The following is a 10089-nucleotide window of genomic DNA, read 5'->3' as shown; positions in this document are numbered from 1 at the left end:
TTAATAAATACCAATGGAACGATTGCGCAGTTAAGTACTTGCCCTATTTTGTAGTTTTAGTATTTTTAAACCCGCAATGTAAACTCAGATCAATGCCCCGCCTACGACGCGGCATTGACTCCGAGTGGCCTACTTACGCAACGTTGACCTGTAGCGTCAGTGAGATGTTTTATTTGCATTATATCGAAAATTTTTACAAAATTATAGGTTTTTTTTATATTTTATTTTGCGTTTTTTTGTGTTATCATATCAGTAGTCATCAATACTATCATCTGTCTTCGTTTTTGCCAGCGTTCTAGTTACAACCTGTACATGGAGAACTCTCCTGCATGCAGGTTTCCTCAAGATATTTTCCTTCACCGTTAAAGCAAGTGATATTGAATTGCTTAAACGTTAAAAATAACTCCAAAAAGTTATAGGTACGTGCCGGGGATCGAACCCCCGACCTCACGTAGGTACGCACCTACGTTTTACTTGGAAACTAAATTTTAAAATATGCTCCTTTGAACTAAGAAAATAAAATTATTGTGACCAAAATTGCATTGGAGATTTATTATCTATTCCTAAGCTCCTAATACTTACCTCTTTATTTTTAAGCGTATGATGGGAATTCGTAAGCGTCATCTTCCGGCTTAACCCGGCTTGAATATGCAAGCACAGATTGTAGCTTGGGTCAGCTTAAGCGGTGCAAGCTTCCAATGGAGTTACCTGCTGGCCATCCGACCTTCCAGCATACAGTAAGGACATCTGCTCATTTGCTTCCAACGTATGTTTTAAAATTTATTTTCTTCTTACGCGCTACTCCTCCTTATATACCTATACGTATAATACTTATTATTCTGTTATATTTAGGGTTCCGTACCTCAAAAGGAAAAACGGAACCCTTATAGGATCACTTTGTTGTCTGTCTGTCTGTCTGTCCGTCTGTCTGTCAAGAAACCTACAGGGTACTTCCCGTTGACCTAGAATCATGAAATTTGGCAGGTAGGTAGATCTTATAGCTGATATTTGGGGAAAAATCTGAAAACCGTGAATTTAGGGTTAGATCACACAAAAAAAAAAAAATTGTGGTCATGAACTAATAATTAGTATTTTCAACTTTCGAAGTGAGTGACTATATCAAGTGGGGTATCATATGAAAGGTCTTCACCTGTACATTTTAAAATAGATTTTTATTTATTATTATGCATCATAGTTTTTGAATTATCGTGCAAAATGTAGAAAAAATACGACTGTAGTACGGAACCCTCATTGCGCGAGCCTGACTCGCTCTTGGCCGGTTTTTTTCTTTTTCTCGATCTAAAATAAGCCAAATATCAATTTATCTCTACAATATTTATATGCCATAAAATAGTAAAAAGCTACTACAAAAACCGGCCAAGTGCGAGTCAGGCTCGCGCAATGAGGGTTCCGTACTACAGTCGTATTTTTTCGACATTTTGCAGGATAATTCAAAAACTAATGCTACATAAAAATAAATAAAAATCTGTTTTAGAATACACAGGTGAAGACCTTTCATATGATACCCCACTTGATATAGTTATCTTGCTTAGAAAATTGAAAATTCTAATTATTAGTTCATGACCACAATTTAATTTTTTTTGTGTGATGTAACCACAAATTCACGGTTTTCAGATTTTTCCCCAAATGTCAGCTATAAGCAGTGGCGTGCAGCTCATAGAAGCATAAACGCACTGCTTACCCTCATTGTAATAAATCAATGCTTATTTTTGATTATAACCTGCCGTAAAATAAGTTCATACCTAAATGCATACCCTGGCTTGAACTCCTGTGCACGCCACTGGCTATAAGATCTACCTACCGGCCAAATTTCATGATTCTAGGTCAACGGGAAGTACCTACCCTGTAGGTTTCTTGACAGACAGACGGACAACAAAGTGATCCTATAAGGGTTCCGTTTTTCCTTTTGAGGTACGGAACCCTAAAAATTACCTTTGATTCTGATGATTCTGAAATATTACTTACCTGCCTACTTAAAGTAAACACATTGCAGTAAGTATTAGCCAAGCAGCTAATTCCAATAAGTCCTGTGTTGTGAAAATATTTAGAGAGGTAACGGTAAGGGCGTTTAGTAACAGAAGTCGTAGATGTCGCAGGGGTGGTAACTCAATAAACTTGTTATGAAAAGCAACACTCGAGGCCCCTTGATGCACCCCTGCGCGATGTGTTGTGGTTTAAAATAAAAATACATTTAAAGAAGACAAGCGTTTTAAAAAAATTATTTTTCGTTGATTAGTTTTCACTGGACCACTAACATATCAAAATGAAAAGTAATGTAAAACCTTGATGGGAGCTTCGTATTCGTGCCTTTTGGTGTGGAAACCTTGGGGCCGTGGGGCCCGGGGGCTCGAGCTCATTTTGAGGAAATTTCGAAAAGGAAATCTCGAGTCAAACGGCGACCCGAGAGCTGGCAGCTACCTTGGTCAAAGAATTAGTTTGGCCATCCAAAGGGCTAATGCTGCCAGCATTTTGGGTACAATGCCACGCTGCGGTGGTCTCGATGAAGTTTTAGATTTAATTTGATTTATATTAGTGTTAATTTAATGTTGTTTTATTTTACTTTTAATTTATTATTATAATAAAAATATTATTGTTATCTATTTACATATTTTTTTAACTAAGGATAAAAAAGTACTATACCTAGTCATTTTTTAATTCCTGGGACAAATATGACGTTTCGTGTGTTACCAGTTTTTTACGACTCTTTAGTAGTGAGGTGGTGCATTCGATACTTACCGATAAATATTTGTATCGTCGATTCTGGATCAAACCGACTCACTCTATCTCTTCTCACTTCTTCTTCTACTCTCTCACTCTATTCTTTCACTCTAGTTCACTCTGCCCATAACCAGCACAAGAATATTTGACAGATCGTCGATTCAGGATCAAACCGGGAGTAGGTACCTACCCTAACTCTAGTAACTAGAAAACCGGAGTGAACTAGAGTATAGTTCACTTTGATTTGATCATCTCCATTACGATCTAAGTACAGTACCTACCCGGCAGAAAGTAATGTAGTTACATCGATCTTTAGAAGGAGATAGCAGATTTGTAGAGCACTGTCTCTGTCGTTGAGACCGACAAAACGTCATATAGGTATGAGTGACAGAGACAACGCTCTACAAAGCCAATAAATGTCATTCTAAAAGCCGATGAACATTACTTTCGGCCGCGTGCTGTAGTTAGTATTCGCTCGTGACTTGCACCACGCGAAGTCCGTTTTCAATTAACCGCTATTTGTCAAAGAGCGTCAAAGCACCTAGAGAAGGTTCGTGTTTTTTCAGTTCCCGGGACGATTCTCCCGGGACTGACTCTTCGTCCTAAATTGTCCGTGGTGAATACTGAACTGTTTGTAAGTCCTCATCATCATCATCAACCGATAGACGTCCACGGCTAGACATATGCCTCTTGTAGGGACTTTCATAAGTCACGGTGTTGCGCCGCCTGATTCCAGCGACTCCCTGTGACTCGCTTGATGTCGTCCGTCCACCTAGTGGTGGGTCTTCCAACGCTGCGCTTGCCGGTGCGAGGTCGCCATTCCAGCACCTTGGGACCTCAATGCCAACGGGTCTTCCAGCGCTGCACTTGGCGGTGCGAGGTCGCCATTCCCACCTTGGGACCTCAATGTCTATCGGTTTTTCGAACTAAGTTATACCTAGGTAGTAGGTACCTACCTACCTACCTGCACATTGCCACTTCAGCTTCGCAACCCGCTGAGCTATGTCGGCTACTCTGGTTTTCCTACAGATCTCCTCATTTCTGACCGAGAAGAACCAGCAAAAGCTCGGCGGTTGCTCTTTACAAAGATTTGATATACCTAGGTATATTCTACCGAGTACGGAGTCGGTATAACTAGGTACTTATTAATATGAAAAATGTTTTAATCAATCGTCAGTGAAAACAGCCCACGTGAGATTTGAACCTAAAACCTTTAAGATTTTAGTCAACTACATCCCCATATCAAGAAAAGCTTATTTTTCTGTTAATTAACCAACTCTCAAGGGACAGGGATCGTCAGGTTGCGGGGGTAGTGTTACGAAATTGCAGACCAATTTGGATAATTCGTGAGCAATTTTTGGATAGGGTTTCAATTAGTGACGCTATATCGACAGACATGTTTGTACTGGGAGTCTAATAAACGGGCCATTAGAAACGTGACCTTTGGTTGAGCTTTCGAATTCTACCAAAGTCGACGCATTTTAAACTGAGTCGTCGACGTATCTGTCTGTTTCGCTCGCACTTACCTACGATGCACTAGGCCCTGGGGTATCGATGTACCTACCCACCGATGCACTGGGGTATCGATGTACCTACCCATCGATGCACTGGGGTGACATGTGCCTCGTGGAGAGTGGTGGTTGCTTGTGCGGACTGGCGGAGGAGGACCTCCACCACGTATTGTGGGAGTGTGCGCTGTACGAGGACCTCCGGTGCGCCCTGCTGGACGGGATTGTTCGCGAGGAAGAGGGTCCGGTTTACTACCAGGACCTCGTTGCCTCGGCGGAAAACTTCGGCAAGCTACGGGAGTTCGCGCACCACTGGCATACGAGGCGGAACAGCTCGGACCGTGATCGTGGACCAGTGGGTGTTTGAGGAAGGATCCGGACCGCGGGGCACGCGGGGATCTGCGTGTTGTGTAGGTACGTCTGCCCCAGAAAGGGGAGAAAGACCAATTAGGGACAAGGACAGGAAAGAAAGAATTTGTAGGGAGTCAAGAAGGCGCCCCGGGAAAGAGCCACCGAGCAAGTACCGAACGGGCGCCCTCCCGCGTTTCGGCCCATATAACCGCGAGGTTGGTGGGGCCATGGGAGGTGGTGGGATCCACTGGGGTATCGATGTACCTACCCATCGATGCACTGGGGTATCGATGTACCTACCCATCGATGCACTAGAGTATCGATGTACCTACCCATCCATGCACTGGGATATCGATGTACTTACCTACCCATCGATGCACTGGGGTATCGATGTACCTACCCATCGATGCACTGGGGTATCGATGTACCTACCCATCGATGCACTGTAGTATCGATGTACCTACCCATCGATGCACTAAGAGTATCGATGCACCTACCCATCGATGCACTGGGATATCGATGTACTTACATACCCATCGATACACTGTGGCATCACAGCTGCTTACCTACTAGTTTAATTTAAGGCAATTTTTATTTAATTTTATTTATTAATTCTAACGGTACTTAGATAACTATTTTTTTTCAGTAATGTAATGACGCAAAGTTGTAAGCCACCCATACCTGGAATCAGATTTTCCCCTCACTTTTCATACTGAACCACTACTGAACCAATAAAAGTGTAGGTAAGTACCTATCTACTTAATCTTTAATTTTTTTGTTAATACCTAACTTTTAGAACATACTATACCTACCTACATAGCTATACTTAGTATGTAGGTATATTATTTCCCATTATGCCGGAGAATTACCTATTGGTCCCTACGTTACGCAACAATCAACATACAAACAAACGAAATCATTTTTATAACATTAGATAACATTTTCGCGTGTTAGGGCCGACATGATGGATTACCAAATACAACAAAATAGCACAATAATTAATCACAACATACCGCCTCGAGCCCTGACAACCCGGAAACTAATTTACCTTCAAAAACCTTTTCCTCCTGTCTTTAGGGTGCTTGTCCAAATTGCCATGTCCTTTTAAAAGGACATACATAATTATTTAAAAAAATGTCGTTTTAAAAGTACAGTATTTATACGATTTCAATGTTTATAAATCATGCTTAGTACTTAATCGACGACAATTTCTGGTACACGAATAATTATTAAATCATTTTGTTTTTTATTTAGGTAGGTACATGACAGCAAAATTCATATTATTCTTTTGATTAAAGTTAATACTAACACTGGAGAGTACCTAGGGTACCTGCTTGGTAGAAATATATTTAAACATAAAACTGTGAGCTATAAATCATCAAAAATCAAACAGTGGAGAGCGTTTCGATTTGAAATAGCTCTACATAGAATAGAATAGAATAGAATAATAGAATAATTCTTTATTTGCATAATGTGGTACATAAGATGTTAAATCTAAGAAACAGTCCAGCACATTAGCCATGGCGGCGTACAAATATTCAAATCTAATAGCTCTAAAAAAAATTAAAACAAAAATTCCTCATCTTAGCTAAGTATATCTACTTATCATAAACCGCCTGCATTTGTTAGAGTCACCCTTTTTACATACAAATGCAGACATATTTAAATGTGAAAAATTACCTTAACAATTTATTCATTACCTATTCTTAGGTTATTATAATCGACGGACGATGGTGAAAATGTTTTACAACGTTATTATTCTTCGCATGTACCTACTCTGTCTACTATTACGAGTAAAACAAAGCTCCATTTACACTCGTCAAAGTTCAAACAAAAAAAAGCACTCCCAAACTCACTCGACACTTTTTATAAGCATTCATTAGAAATCTATAAGGCGCCTATCCGTACAGACAGGCGTCAGCACGTAAAAATAAACATTTGAACCACATTTAAACTGTCTAACAGATTTAATCGTGTATCTCTAAAGAGTTTGTCAACCAATAAAAACAAAAGATCGAATAGAACTTTTTTTAAACTTCGAAACAAGAACGAAACGGTTAAGAGCTGTCAAAAAGAATGACAGCGACGGCGGGAACCTGATAAGTCAATAGGCCTATGGATAAAAAATAATTTGATTGTCTTCTTTTACACACGTGTTATACACGATTAATAGTTAACAATTTGTTTAGTTAACAATTTGTTTTTGTTTATATTAATATTGATTACAGTGCGACAAAACTATCTTGGCGCGTGGCGAAAATCGGAACTAACGTTGCCGTCAAGTGTCCCCTTTGTTCTTGTTTTAATATTCTAAGCCTTTGTTCTCCAACAGCGCCCCCCTGTCAATGTCATTCAAGTGCCAATGATAGCCTTGTCGCACTGTACGCCTGAACTGAGACCTCTAAGGATTGCATCTTGAAATGTTCGGAGTCTTATAAAGGATGGAACTTTAAGCAAGCACTTCTCAGTTTCCAAGAGATTTTTATAAATAGGTAGGTATGTAGGTACTTTATGTGTTTACAATAATTATTACATTGCTTATTAAACAGTCGCTTTCCTTTCTTTACCAGTTCATTTCATTTCATTTATTTATTTGCTTTCATGTACATTTATTGGAATGCATTGAATAAAATACCTAAATGATGGACAAAATATAATGAAATGATGAAAAAACATCGAATTTATAAAAGCCAAAATCAGAAAGAAATAGGTAGATGTATAATAAATCCAAAAAATATTTACATAGGCATATAGACGTTAAGTTCATGCCTAATTAATTTAATTTATATCGTCATACCTACACAGTACCTAATGGAGCGTGCGTAAAAACACAATTACGCATGTAGCAGCTCGGTTCTAATTAACCGATTTACATAGATCAGTGACCAAGTGGATTTACACCGCACATTTACATTGATACCGAGATTCCGAGCTAACTAGATCGTTTACATACGAGTATTAGGTACCTATTGCATGTTATAGGAAGGTTCAATAACTTCAATAATAATCAGAAGTTCGATTCGAAAAACCTGTATCAATCATAATCACAATAATATATTGTTGTGATTGGCTGAATTTATGCTATTCTTGTTGCACTTATTGCATTGTCGCCAATAGTGAGCGAGCGTCAACCAATCAAAGGTGATTGCGATCGTGACATTGTAGCTGTCATTCTACCGCAATCGAGGCAGTTTATTGTTCGATATAGAATCCAGTCACTTCACAAGTACCTAGCTAATTTAATAAAAATAAATAAATAAACTCGACTGCGGGTTGCAATGCTGTCTTATGTCTGTCATATTATGTTTATGAACAAAATATAATCGAAGGTATTTTTTTCACATTTGAAAATGGCGCCATACGACCGCCATATTGATTTTTTCTGCCTCCATCTTCTTCGCCAACTTGAATTGTTCTTCTCAAATCTGAAGTAAGAATAATTACCTGAGCCCAGACCTTGCTTTGCTCAACCTTAGTCCATAGCACATTCACTGTTAAATTAAAGATCACATAAGTAGAATGAGAGCTTCAACAAAAGTTACTACACCCATGAAATGAAATTAAGAGCGTTTATCGCACTTTAACAGTAGTGTCCTATAAAAAGGACAATTCTTTACAACAACTTGTAAGTACAATTTGTTACAAAAGGCACTTTTTCTATACGCCATTTAATTAATTTAAGACTTCTTTATACTCTCGCAGATATATCAGCAAAATATACTTAGCAGTCTTAAAAATAAAAGTTGTCAACTTGTCAGACACAGTTTTCTTAGAGATACATAAATATTTAGGCTTTAATGAGTTCTCTCACGGAACCTAACGTAATATAAATACAGAGTGATTTCAAAAAAAATATTTCATTCACAAAGTGCCGTTCCCATAAAGAAATAGATGTCCAATAAAAGTATCGTCACCTACAAAAACTCGTTTCAAACCTTTCAAATTCTGCATCAGTGATAGAGTCAATACATACTACATAGGAACATGTAAAGTAAGGCCTAATGAAATAGTAGGAATAACTATATTGTAATATTAATCAAACATTGATACTTGTATGTAACTGAATACAGTTCCATAGTAATTCGTACCTTAAGAACATTCCCAGATAAATCAAACACTCTGTATATATATCTACCAGATACTTGATAGGTAGGTATAAGATGAGTTATTAAGTGGACAGACCACTGATTTCCTTAAGCGTTCAATTACAGAGAACTCATTATTCATTTAGGAGTACTCGAGGGTGTCCTTATAAGCGAAGTCACTTGAAGACCGCCGGACCGCATTTTTTGACCAAAGCTCCTTTGCCTAACAAATGAGGCTGCATACCAGATAGGTACTTAATTATGCTTAAGTTACCTCGTTTTAATATATGTAACAATATTATTTATCTGTAGTATTATAATACTATTAAATTCACTGGCCTTATTAAAGGACTTGCATCCAGGCCGTAATTTAAAAAAAAAACATTAGATTCTGGATTATAAAATAATATTATCTATATAATATTATATAGTTTATAATTTAAATGTTGGAGACATGATTTAAATGTCCCAAACGTTTACTTGTTTCTTTTAAAGGAAAGGATTTAACTGAAATGATACAAAGTAGTTGTTTATGAATATAATTTTATTAACAATTTTACTTTAATGACTGTACTGTATCATATTTACAATTTACGATCATTTATATATAATATTATACATTTTTACAAGTCTCTCTCGAGTCTAAACCTAGTCTATACATTATTCTAGATCGGTTTTCATTATGCACAAAATATAATATTTATTGAAAGGCAGAAATTTGCTATAACACAATTTAGTTACAAGGAAATTTTCTGTTAAACTCCTGTTAAACATGCTGCCATAATTTTTGGAGGTATAAATAATAATTACCTACCAAAATTGCTGTAATATACCTAAATAGATACTTTTGTAAAGTCACAATACCGAATAATACCTATATTCTATTTTATACAGTAGCCAGTGGTATAATCAAAATATAGACAAAATAAAACGTTCCTCGACAACTATAAGCGAATAAGTTAGTCTTACTAAAGTTTTGCAGGCCCACTTATATTATTTACATAATATAGTAAATTAGAAATGGTCACCTAGCCTTGATGATTACCTACACATAGAATTAAATTTACCTATAATGGACAAGGTTTTCTGTTCTGCGATCATAGCCATTCTCAAAAGGGACTAATTAAAAATAAACCAAAAATGCTTCATTGGCTTTAAAGTTTTAACTGCACATTTAGATAGATTTTCATTTGCTAGAATCAGCAAATTAGTAGGTGAGTTAATTATAAAAAATAAAAAATAATATAAGAATTTTCGTGAGCGGGACCCTACTACTGGTTTTACAAGAAAAAATAATCTAAAATGTTCCTACCTAGGTACCATGTAGATTTTAGGTAGGTATGTTTGTGTAGTAAACTACCTAATGTATCATGGACTTGGCTGTTGAAATTTTTTTTTTTTTCATG

This window comes from Maniola hyperantus, chromosome 11, assembly GCF_902806685.2.
Source record: "Maniola hyperantus chromosome 11, iAphHyp1.2, whole genome shotgun sequence".
Classification (NCBI taxonomy): Eukaryota; Metazoa; Arthropoda; class Insecta; order Lepidoptera; family Nymphalidae; genus Maniola; species Maniola hyperantus.
Note: the sequence above shows the minus strand (reverse complement) of the source record.